Genomic DNA, 12,000 nt, shown 5'->3' with positions numbered 1-12,000 from the left:
AGAGTTTTGTTGGAGAAAGAAACCGTTTTCCTTGAAAAAGCGACAAAGTACGTTTCCAGAAAATCCAATATTGTCTTTATTAAGTGAAATGAATGCTTCTAAGTTATGCGATAATGAACCCTAGAGGGACTCATAGATTCCTCCTACAATCGCCCAGTATATATAAGTTATATAAAATTTAAGTTAAATAAACCGTTGAATATAATGGGTCTGCCCTAGGTCCACAACCAAACAAGGAACAGGAGATGAGGCGGGCCCACCAATTCTAAGTCGATCGTGACTAGATTCTTATATAACTCTAGCATATACACTTAGCAATTTTAGGTAGAGCCTAACAATTCTAGACGTAATGTAGTCTTAATAGAGATATGTTTCCAAAGAAAATCCGACATTTTCCTTAAAGAGTGAATCGTAAGTTTCTATATTAATGAATAGTGCATCCTAGAATTTCCTGTAGTTTCCTTCTATAATCTCTAAGTGTATATAAGTTATATAAAATTTAAGTTAAATAGACCGTCGAATGTAATGGGTCTGCCCTAGGCCCACAACCAAACAAGGAACAGGAAATAAAGCGGACCCCCCAATTCTAAGTCGATCATGACTAATTTCTATATAACTCTAGCATATACACATAGTAATTATGGCTGAAAACTAACAATGCTAGATAGAATGTAGTCTTAAAAACCAAAGACCGGGACTATGCTTATCATAATTCATCAAGAAGTGGTAGTGGACATAAACTATACATATCATAATTCACCAAATAGTGGTAGTGATAGTGCTCATGAATTATGCATATTATAGTTTATCAAATAGTGATATTGGACATAAGCTATACATATCATAATTCACCAAATAGTGGTAGTGATAGTGCTCATGAATTATGAATATTATAGTTTATCAAATAGTGATAGTGGTTGTGAACCTAAACTATACCTATTTTAGTTCTAGCATGCTTGTTTGTGATGTATAAGGACCCTTTTCTATGTAAGTCGAATGTATAGCAAAATATAACTATGTGTTATCATGCCTTATTTTGGTACTAATGGTAATAATGGATGATTCTTACAATTTAGTGAGTATTTCCTGTCATATAAATATACCACAACAAGAAACACATGTAAAATATGAAATCCTCAAAGATTAACACTTTGCTCAACAAGTTACAAAGTGTGATGAAAGTTATAAACTGTTATCTAGATTTTTACCTTCCTACACCGTTTTAGAAAAATCATAGAAAAATCATACGAAGTCGAAAACTGAATCCGTAAATTCTGACAGTTCACAAAATGTGTCTAGTTTATTCATAATTTTAATTATGATTTTTGGAAATCTTTAACTTGTGATAAAATGTTCACATTCACAGACTGGTCCGAATTCGTTTCTGAAGTGATAGGCAGTTTTGTAAAAATCACCATAAATCGTAGAAAACTCGTATGGAGGTGTGCAAATAGTAATTTTAAAGGTATGAACCTGAACTATTCGTACCTAATATAGTTTTGAAAACTAAAATGTTTAAGTCTTCCAAAACAGTCCGTGAATGGAGTTAAACTTTTCTGATGAAGGCTGTTAAATGAGTTTAGTTGTGTTCTTGGTGTTTTAACTTGTATTCCCCCCCTTAAAACTTAAGAAAATCATGAAAAGATAGGGGTATGAACTCACCTTGAGTGATTTCAGTAGATGGATGATGGGGAAAAGAAGTGTTCAACTCAAGAACACTTGGGAGATGCTTGAAGATTCGAAGATCTAACAACAAATATGACGATATTTGTGTAAGATATCTATGATTTGTGTAGAAGGAAGTCAAATAATTATATGGAGGATGAATATACTTACCAAAAGTGAAGGAAAACTTGATGATCAGCCCTTGAATCTCGAATTTGAGAGAGAGAGAAGTGAGAGAAAAGTGTTTGTTCTTTGGAGGAAAAATGAGAGAAATGAGAGAAAGTGTTAGGAGAGAGGATAGATTTCAGCCTTGACCAAGAGTATGGCTGGTCAAATGGTGGGGAAAGTACTCTTGAATGACCAGGTATGGTGGGGAGGGGTGTGGGCTGGTCATGGAGTGGGTGTGGGTGGTTGATTGTGTCATACACTGAGGCAAAGTCAACACTCCACCACAAGATCTTACTTAATATATTTTATTCTTAAATAATGTTTTCCCTAAAAATATGCTGAATTTATGAATATATGGGGCCTTATATATCAAAATATAAGTTTGGGTGAAAATCCCTCGTCAAAATAGTTAAAAACGGGCTTAAAACGGAGTCGGGGTCGAAAACCGGGTGAAAATCGCAAAATTCGAAGTCAGGAGGGTGACTCCGGCCTTAACTGCCTTGGATCCGAAGTGAAGGCCTGGTCGCGGATGCGGATTCGAAGAGGAAAGGGGGCTGCGGTCCGAGCAGGAGGGCTGCGGTCGGTGGCTGCGGTCGGTGGCTGCGGCTTGCTGGCTGCGGCTCGCCGACTGCGGCTTGCTGGCTGCGGCTAGGTGGCTGCGGCTCCTCCAGGAGACTCCGGTTCAAGGAGGGTTTGATCCCTATAGAGGGACTCCGGCCCTAAGAGGCTATTTTCCAAGGTATCTTCCCGTTTCGAATGGTTTTTCACCAAGTCAAGTGTCGGGTTGCCCCAAATGATTACAAAAAGATCAAAAGAGGTTTTGAGAGAGATTTGGGAGAGATTTCACATACTTGGAGAGATTTCACATACTGGGAGAGATTTGGGAGAGATTTCGCATTCTTGGAGAGATTTCTCATACAGAGAGAGATTTGGGAGAGATTTCACATTCTTGGAGAGATTTGGGAGAGATTTGACATTGTTGGAGAGATTTCTCATACAGAGAGAGTTTTGGGAGAGATTTCACATATTTGGAGAGATTTGGGAGAGATTTGACATTCTTGGAGAGATTTCTCATACAGAGAGAGTTTTGGGAGAGTTAGAGTGAAAGAGATTGGGAGAGACTTCTTTTGTGACCTTTTTGAGTGTTTGGCTTCGTAACGCAAGGTTTGTAAACCTCGTTAAGTCTTGTTATGATTGTTATATGCCCCCGAGGGTTAAGGAATAAGGTTTTATTGAGTAGTTTCATCACTTGCCCTGATTAGGGTTTAGAGGTTCCGAACACGTGAAAATTCCAAGTGATACTTTGTATTAAGATTGCGAGTTGTTCAATAAGAAATATAATGGAAACCCTAATGTACAAGGGTTAGATGAGTTGACCGGTTTGACTTGTTGACTTTAGTTGACTTTGACTTGGCTAAAAATTGACGGTTGTCACAACTTGGTAGAGATGTATGGCGATCCGTAGAAGAAGGACCACATGTTCCAGCCCTTACACCAGTCCAAACTGACGGCGCTACAACCAGGCTAGGAGGAGGTCAACCAGCCATGAACCATCCCACCAAGGATGATCTCGATAAAATGGAAAATGATGCTGTTGCTTTCTATGAAATCTCCTACGGAGTTGCTCCTGACAACTTCGATATTATCATAAATTGCAAATCAGCAAAAGAGATCTGGGATGTTCTCAAGAACCTGTACGAAGGCTCAGAACAAGCATAAGACAAGAAGCTTACCACCGCACTCAACGAGTTCAACAACTTCAAAGCTCATACTGGCGAAAGTTTGGAAGACTCCTTCAAAGGTTCAACCTGATAGTCACCAAGTTATCCAATGCGGGCACCATCCGCAGTAACCATGAAACCAATCTTTTGTTTCTTAATGGTTTGGGAAGACATTGGACTACGGCTAAGATGATCGTCCAAGGCGATAGAAAGATTCACTCTTTATCACTCTACAAGCTCTATGGAGAGCTGCAAGCACAAGAATCCACCGTACTCAAAAACTGTGCTGACTTCGGAGGACCACTATCTCTCATAGCACAAGCTCCACCGCACTCACCTTACTCTTCCTCGTATGACACTCCACTACAGTCATACGAAGCTGATTCAGAGTATGATGATGAAGAAGAATTTCAGAAGGCTATTGCTCTGGTTAGCCAACAGTTCAACCGTCTACCACCTCCTTCCTTCCGCAAGAATCAACAGTTCAACAAACCTCCATTCAACCGTAACTTTGGTTCTCAGAATAACCACTCTCGGTATCCTAAAAGTTCTCATCCACCACCACAATCTCAGAATAATCAGCCAAAGGAGGGACCGCAGTCTCCTCAAACCACTGACTTCGGTACTCCTTCAGAAGACAAGACTGATGTTGTAATTTGTCACAAATGCAACAAAGAGAATCACTTTGCAAGAGATTGTAAGGCCAATGTGGTAAAAGACAGAGCATTCTACCTTAGAATGGCTCAAGAGTTGGAAGACAAGGAAAAGGCAAGAGCATACGTGGCCCATGTCAAAAGAGACCATCAAGTTTGGTCATCCGGAGATGAAGATGAGGCCATCAGCAGTGTCAAAGGAAAAGGGAAAATTTGCATGCTGGCCACTGCGGATGATGATGGGTCTACAATGCTGAACAAGAACTACTGCTACATGGCAAAGGATAGAACTCTAAGCATCGTCGAACAGGTAAAACTCATGATCCAAACTCTAAATTATAGCATGCATGACTGTCAGCCCTACATTGATGATCTTAATGACACTTGTGATGTCGTCCTTACAGACTATAATAAAGCCTTAGATGAGAAGAACATTGTGTCCCAAGAGATGTTCCACGTGAGAGGACGACTGGATAACAAAAGACTTAAGATGGCTATGTTAGAGAATGATCTAGAGTTAGAAAAAGATGCAAGAATGTTAAGTGAAACCCAATTAGAGATAGCTTTGAACCAGAGAGATTTAGCTCAGAGAGAAATTGTACGCTTAAATCTCTTAATTGAAAAATTATTTAATGAAAGTGAAGCTATTGAAAATTTGGTAAACAATGGAACCGTGGACAATACATACAATTGGGGTTGGTCGAATGGATATCCTACCGCAATGGATTCCTCACCCCGGTTCAACAAAGACAGACTGTATGTCCCTCCAGACCGAGAATTTCATTTCCCAGTCAATGACAAGACCTTTCCCGAAGATATTAAAACTCACTTCGGTAGACTGCACAATCTAAGCAATAATTGTGTCATTGAGGAAATTATGCCTGAGGTTTCAGGTCACACATGTGATCAAATTCCTATCTGTGGCACCGTTTATCCAAATTCTCAAACTTCATCCGTAGTTGATGAAGAAATTATCGTTGAAGGACCCGAAGTTTCGAAAGACTTCCCATCTCTGTCCTCAGACCGCAGTGTCTCACACTGTAGTCAAATGTCTCACAAATGTTCCACCGAAGTCCCAACTAAGACTTACTCTGCGGTAGTCAAGTCATCCCTACCGTAGTCATCGAACAAAAGCTCTACCACTCTTCAAATAATTCATCATGAATTACCCTTAGAAAATTTTGAAGTAGGTCAATGCTCTCAAATCCCTGAATCCTCAAGTTCTGATGAATCAAGCCCACGTTTTCAAAATCATTCTAAGAATTCCAGGAAACCGCAGTTGAACAACAATGACTGCGGTTCACCAAAATCTTTGGCCAAAAAGGCCTTCAAAGAGGAAATTAGATCTCGAGGCACAAACAGACAAACCTTTTCAAAAAACAAGAAGCATGTCAGATTTCCAAAGTCCAAGAGTCCAGAAAAATATGTTTTCTCACACTACTTTTCAAAAAACTCTTCCATCAAGAAAACAAACAAAAAGGAAAGTCCAGTTTCAAAAGTCATTCCTACTCCTTCTGACACAACCCAAAAGGGTGTTCAGTCTTTTCGAAACTATGTTTTTCAGGTCTATTCCTCAAATGATCCTAAATGGAAAGGTATTTTACCCACTCCAACACTTTTAAAGTCACGTCAAAATTTCAACAAATGGAAGGGTATCTTACCAAATCCACCAAAAAGAACTCAAAGATTTGCACGTGCTAAACCTTTTCAAAAACAAACTTTTTCAAAACCCAACAACACTCATGTCAGGAATTACCCATCTCGGACCGGTAACAAGTCCAATTCATCCTATAAACCGCTGACCAAGCATAGTGTCAGATCAAATGACAAAGTCTCTTTTTGTAAATGTCAGTGTAGTTGTCAAAAGAGTTTATCTCATGTCAAATCGAGTCAGAGTCAGAAACCTCGTACTTTTTCAAATACTCACAACACTCCAAATCTGAACAAACACCCAGGACTAGGATTAAAAGTTGACAAAAGACCCGTCCCTGCAACCTCGGTCCATGCATCTTTCAGAAATTCACCCATTCCCCCAGGCTCCAAACTAGTTTGGATGCCTAAACTAACCGTGTAATTCTCAGGCTTTGTGCAAGGAGGAACAAGAGGAAGAATGGTTAATTGACAGTGCCTGCTCCTTGCACATGACTGGAAGGTTAGAGTACCTTCGGGATTTCAGGCCTATATGCAATGCTGGAAATGTCACATTTGGCAACAATGCGAATGGTGTCATCCGAGGTTACGGTGTTCTCACTACGGGGAACTTTTCCATTCAGAAGGTTGCTTATGTAGAAAGCCTTAAACACAATCTCATTAGTGTTGGCCAACTATGTAAAGCAGGACATCGTGTTGAATTTGATGATCAGTTTTGCTACGTGATGACAAGTGATAGGAATACATGCCTGATCAAATCCCGATCCGAAGGTACCATGTACCCTTTGGATGTCTCTCTAATCATTGGTAGACCGCAGTTGTGTTTCCTGTCCAAAGCTGTATCCGAAGTCAGCTGGCTATGGCACCACAAGCTAGTTCATCTCAACTTCCGGTACATCAACAACTTAGTCACTGGAGAACTAGTCTGCGGTCTCCCTATTCTCAAATTCAGCAACGATACTCTCTGTCCGGCTTGTGAATATGGTAAACAGTCCAAAGCAAGTCACCCTCTGATAAAGGACTCTTCTATTTCTGAACCACTGGAGCTATTGCACATTGATCTCTGCGGTCCATCAACCGTAGCCAGTCTCCACCATAAGAAGTACATACTGGTTATTGTTGATGACTATACACGCTTCACATGGGTCTTCTTCCTCATACTCAAATCAGAGACACCGCAGATCTTCATCAACTTCATCAAAGAAATCGAACTTCAGATCAAGCTTCCAGTTAGACGCATCCGTAGTGATAATGGAACCGAGTTCACTAATCACCTTCTCAACAGTTTCTTGGTGTCCAAGGGGATCTCTCACAACTTCTCAGCCCCTTACACACCGCAACAAAATGGTGTAGTAGAAAGAAGGAACCGCACACTAGTAGAGGCAGCCAGATCCATGCTTAACTTCACCCACCTTCCTCTCTACTTCTGGGCTGAAGCTGTAGCAACCGCATGCTTTTTCCAAAACCGAAGCATTGTGTGCAAACGCCTCAATAAAACACCATATGAGGGCCTTAACAACTGCAAGCCCAATGTTCGTTTCTTTCATATCTTTGGGTGTAGATGTTTCGTGATCAACAACAGAGATCAGCTCAACAAGTTTGCACCGAAGTCTGATGAAGGCATCTTCCTTGGTTATTCCACTAACAAGGTTGCTTATCGAGTGCTCATCAGACGTACAAGACTGATCATTGAAAACTTCGATGTGAAATTTGATGATTCTCACATCCGCGACGCACCTCCATCCACTGAAACCACCGCAATCATGGAAAGTGATATTCCTGTTTCTTCAGGTCCCTTAAATCTAGTTGAAGTCAATTATGACGATCTTTTCGACCCTGTTGAAACGGAGAAACTATCCGAAGTTCTTGTGTCTCCCGCAGCTCAACAACAACATGCTGATGTTTCTGGACCATCTCTATCTGAAGTAGCATCTCTCAATACTTTCACCTCTCCAGTTGAGGGGGAAAGCTCTACTCCGGATCTAGCCGCAACCGTCGAGGTTCCAGTACTTGATGTTGTTCAAATTCCTGCCCGCAGAGAAGCATTACCATCAAACGTATCTTCGGATTCGGATGATGAACCCATAGAAAACATTGACACCAGAACCGATTCAAGGATTATCACTCTCCCATCCGCAGTCCAGGGGGAACCTTCTCAGGTTTCATAGGAACTCCCATCCGCAACCCAGGGGGAACCTCTCCCAACTGATCAAGAAAACCCCATTCTCGTTCTGACAAACCATGATGACTCAGCAGGATGTTCTCAAATCCAGGGGGAACTGCCATCTCTAACCGCAGATTCTCCTGATATTCAAGATATCCCCTCTACCGCTGCTGCTGATCATCTGCAACCCCGTCTACATGTATGGACGAAGGACCACCCACCAGGTCAAATCATCGGCAACCCATCCGCATGCATCCAAACTCGATCTTCCCAGGACCTATCTGATCACTGCCACTACGCAACATTTATGTCCTCGGTAGAGCCCAGAACGATCAAAGAAGCATTGCTTGAACCTGACTGGATAGCCGCAATGCAAGAAGAGCTAGAATAATTTCAAAGAAACAAAGTTTGGCAGCTCGTTCCGAAGCCACATGGTCACTCCATTGTTGGTACTAGATGGGTGTTCAAAAACAAACTGGATGAATCTGGTGCGGTAATCAGAAACAAGGCAAGACTAGTTGCAAAGGGGTATAGTCAACTTGAAGGCATTGACTGTGATGAAATGTATGCTCCGGTAGCACGCATGGAAGCCATCCGGATCTTCCTTGCATACGCAGCCCACAAGAACGTCAAGGTACACCAAATGGACGTTAAGAGTGCCTTTCTCAATGGGGAACTAAAAGAAGAGGTTTATCTTCAGCAACCTCCAGGTTTTGAAAATGTTGAATTCCCAGACCACTGCTACAAACTTGAAAAAGCAGTCTACGGTCTGAAGCAAGCCCCAAGAGCATGGTATGAGACTCTTTCTGAATTCCTCGTCTCATCCGGGTACAAGAGAGGAGTGATTGACCCCACGTTATTTAGAAAAGCAAATGGTAACCACCTTATGCTTGTACAAATATATGTGGATGATATCATCTTCGGTTCGACTGATCAAGGCATGGTGGATGAATTTGCTAAGCTCATGACTAACAAGTTCAAAATGAGCATGAATAGAGAGATCAATTTCTTTCTAGGACTTCAAGTGAAACAAATTCCGCAAGGGATATTCATTCATCAAGAGAAATACACCACTGAACTTTTAAAGAAATATTCCATGGACAACTGTTCTTCTGCTAAGGTCCCCATGGCCTTCGGTTATAAGATCTTTGCTGATCCCGCAGGTGAATCTGTGGATCACAAGACTTATCGAGGTATCATTGGTTCTTTGATGTACCTCACCGCAAGCAGGCCAGACATTGTCTTTGCAACTGGTGTATGTGCAAGATATCAGGCGGACCCAAAAGTGTCACATATGACCGCAGCCAAACAAATACTGCGGTATCTGAAAGGAAGCAAGTCACTTGGTCTATGGTACCCCGCAGGCAACGACTTCAGCCTGCAAGCTTTCACAGATGCGGATCACGCCGGATGCAGATTAGACCGCAAAAGTACCTCAGGAGGATGTCAATTTTTGGGTGGAAGACTCGTCAGCTGGTCTTCAAGGAAACAAAGTTGTGTTTCTCTATCTACTGCAGAAGCTAAGTATGTGGCCACAGCCAGCTGTTGCTCTCAAGTCCTTTGGATGAAAACTCAACTAATGGACTACGGGTATAGAATGCTGCGGATACCAATCTATTGTGACTCTGAAAGTGCTATTGCTATTTCTCACAATCCAATTCAGCACTCCAAGACTAAGCATATTGAACTACGGTATCATTTCATCAAAGACCACATCTTGAAAGGTAACATTGAACTCATCTTTGTCCATACTCATGAAGAGATTGCTGATGTGTTCACAAAAGCGCTCGACTCCACAAAGCTTAACACCTTCCTGCAAATGTTAGGAATGATGAATCCAGACCCGCAATTCTTTTTGAGTTGTTAGCTACCGCAGACCATCCTTGGTCTCCGTTGCGGTTCTAACTGAGAGTTACCTATGTTAGATGGTTTTGGTACCGCAGTCTACGGTACTGCAACCATAAATCATACTTATCTCTCATGGGTCTTTATTGTCTGTTATTACTAATCTTTGTACAAGTGTTTTCCTCAGTTTCTCACTGCAGTCTTTTCCTTGTCCATCCGCGACGACGTTTCCAACCGCAATGAAATTTCCATCCGCGATGACGTTTCCAACCGCAATGAAATTTCCATCCGCGATGACGTTTCCAACCGCAATGAAATTTCCATCCGCGATGACGTTTCCAACCGCAATGAAATTTCCATCCGCGATGACGTTTCCAACCGCAATGCAGTTTCCATCCGCGATCACTTTACTCATTTCTCAACTGTTTCCATCCGCGATCATCGTGATAATTTCTCAACTGTTTCATCAACCCTTGAATCTTTGTGTGCTATTTAATGATCCTTCATTAAGTAGAACATTAAAGACAAAAAACATTCTCTTTAGAAACTGTCCCATTCTCTTTCTGAATAAACCTGTGTCAGGCCTATTTTAGGGATAATGACAAAAAGAACGTGTTTCCATAAACTCATCCTTAATCTGTCATTTCCTCTCCCCAGCACGTCCAATCCGTTCCAACTTCCTTTCCCCTCACCCCACGTCCATCTGACACATTGATAGATGTCTGACTTTTCATTAAATGCAGCCCTCTTTTAGTAAATCTCCCAAATCTTTTTAAACCGTTTCAATATTTGTGGCTGAGATTTAATCCCAAATTCAAAGATTCCCCCCAAATACCAAATGACGTTTTACCCTATCCTTACCATTTACCTAGGGTTAAAAACTTTTCACCCCCCTTTATAAACCCATCTTCTTCCCCAATATCACCTTACGCTTTCTGAATATCGATCATTTCCTCTCAAAAACCTTCAAGAACTCTGTTTTTTACTTCTTCTCTCAAATCCTTCAAGCTCCTACAATGGTGAAATCAGGTGCATCAAAGAAGCAATCCAAGGCGTCAGGCTCAGCGAATCCCACCGGTTCCGACTCTCCAACAATCGCGTCAAGCAATTTCAGGGCAGTGTTTGAAGATCATTCTTCATACAATGCCCCAACCAAGCTTATGATCAAATTTATGAAGAACCATCCACTTTTTGGTCCTTTCGACGCATTTACAGACGTTGTTCCAGTTTCTACTCTCTTCAAGTGTGCATTCTCAGCTTATCGCCCAAACGAAAACCCTCAAGAAGTTCACCTCAACCTCATTAACGATTCTTTGGTCATCTTGTCCAAAGAAAAGTTTCTCACCGCCATAAACCTTCTGGTTCATCCATCGATCAAGATCTTTTCCCGTTCCATGGCGGACGTTACCTCTGCCCTTTACCAAATGGGGTATCAGAAACCAATTCGAGGGATTGGTGAATTCAAGAAAAATCAGCTGCCTGCGGTATGGCAGTTTGTGTGTGATTTTGTCATCCGCTGCCTATCCAGCAGAACCGGAGGCATTGACAACATGGGACTTAAGCTACTAGAGTTGGTGTGGAGCATATTCACCGGACATGACGTAAACTACGGGCAGATCCTATGGGACGACTTCCTTCAATACATTCCCAAAGAGCACCCAAGGGAGAACCCAACCGAGCTCACATTTGCACGGTTCTAGTCACTCTGCATCTCAGAATTACATGCGGATGCTGGAATCGACATGGGCAGTGACATCAACTTCTTTGTCACTAAGGATCTCAAAAGGTACAATCCTTCTTCTGATCAAACTGTTTTTGGACCTATCCGCAGACTACCTACCCATATTCTCTCCACACTTGGTCTTGAGATTGCTGATGTCTCAGATCACATAGAGGCTACGGAGGGTATTGCCCCATACCCTTCTACCCCGCCTCTTCCATCCGCAGCCATTAACCCTGAAGGTACCGCAGTCCCTTCTGCCACTACACTTTCCAATCTTTCTCACAAAAGAAAGCAATTGGCAACGAAGAAGAAACAGTGAACACCCAAGAAAGATGCTCCCAAACGAACCGCACCCACCAGGAAACGTAAAACCAAACCTACCCCAACCATATATAGCAGTGATTCTGATGA

The sequence above is a fragment of the Lactuca virosa genome, chromosome 6 (assembly GCF_052849685.1).
Source record: "Lactuca virosa cultivar CGN04683 chromosome 6, Lactuca_virosa_CGN04683_v6, whole genome shotgun sequence".
NCBI lineage: Eukaryota > Viridiplantae > Streptophyta > Magnoliopsida > Asterales > Asteraceae > Lactuca > Lactuca virosa.
This window is presented reverse-complemented; position numbering follows the sequence as displayed.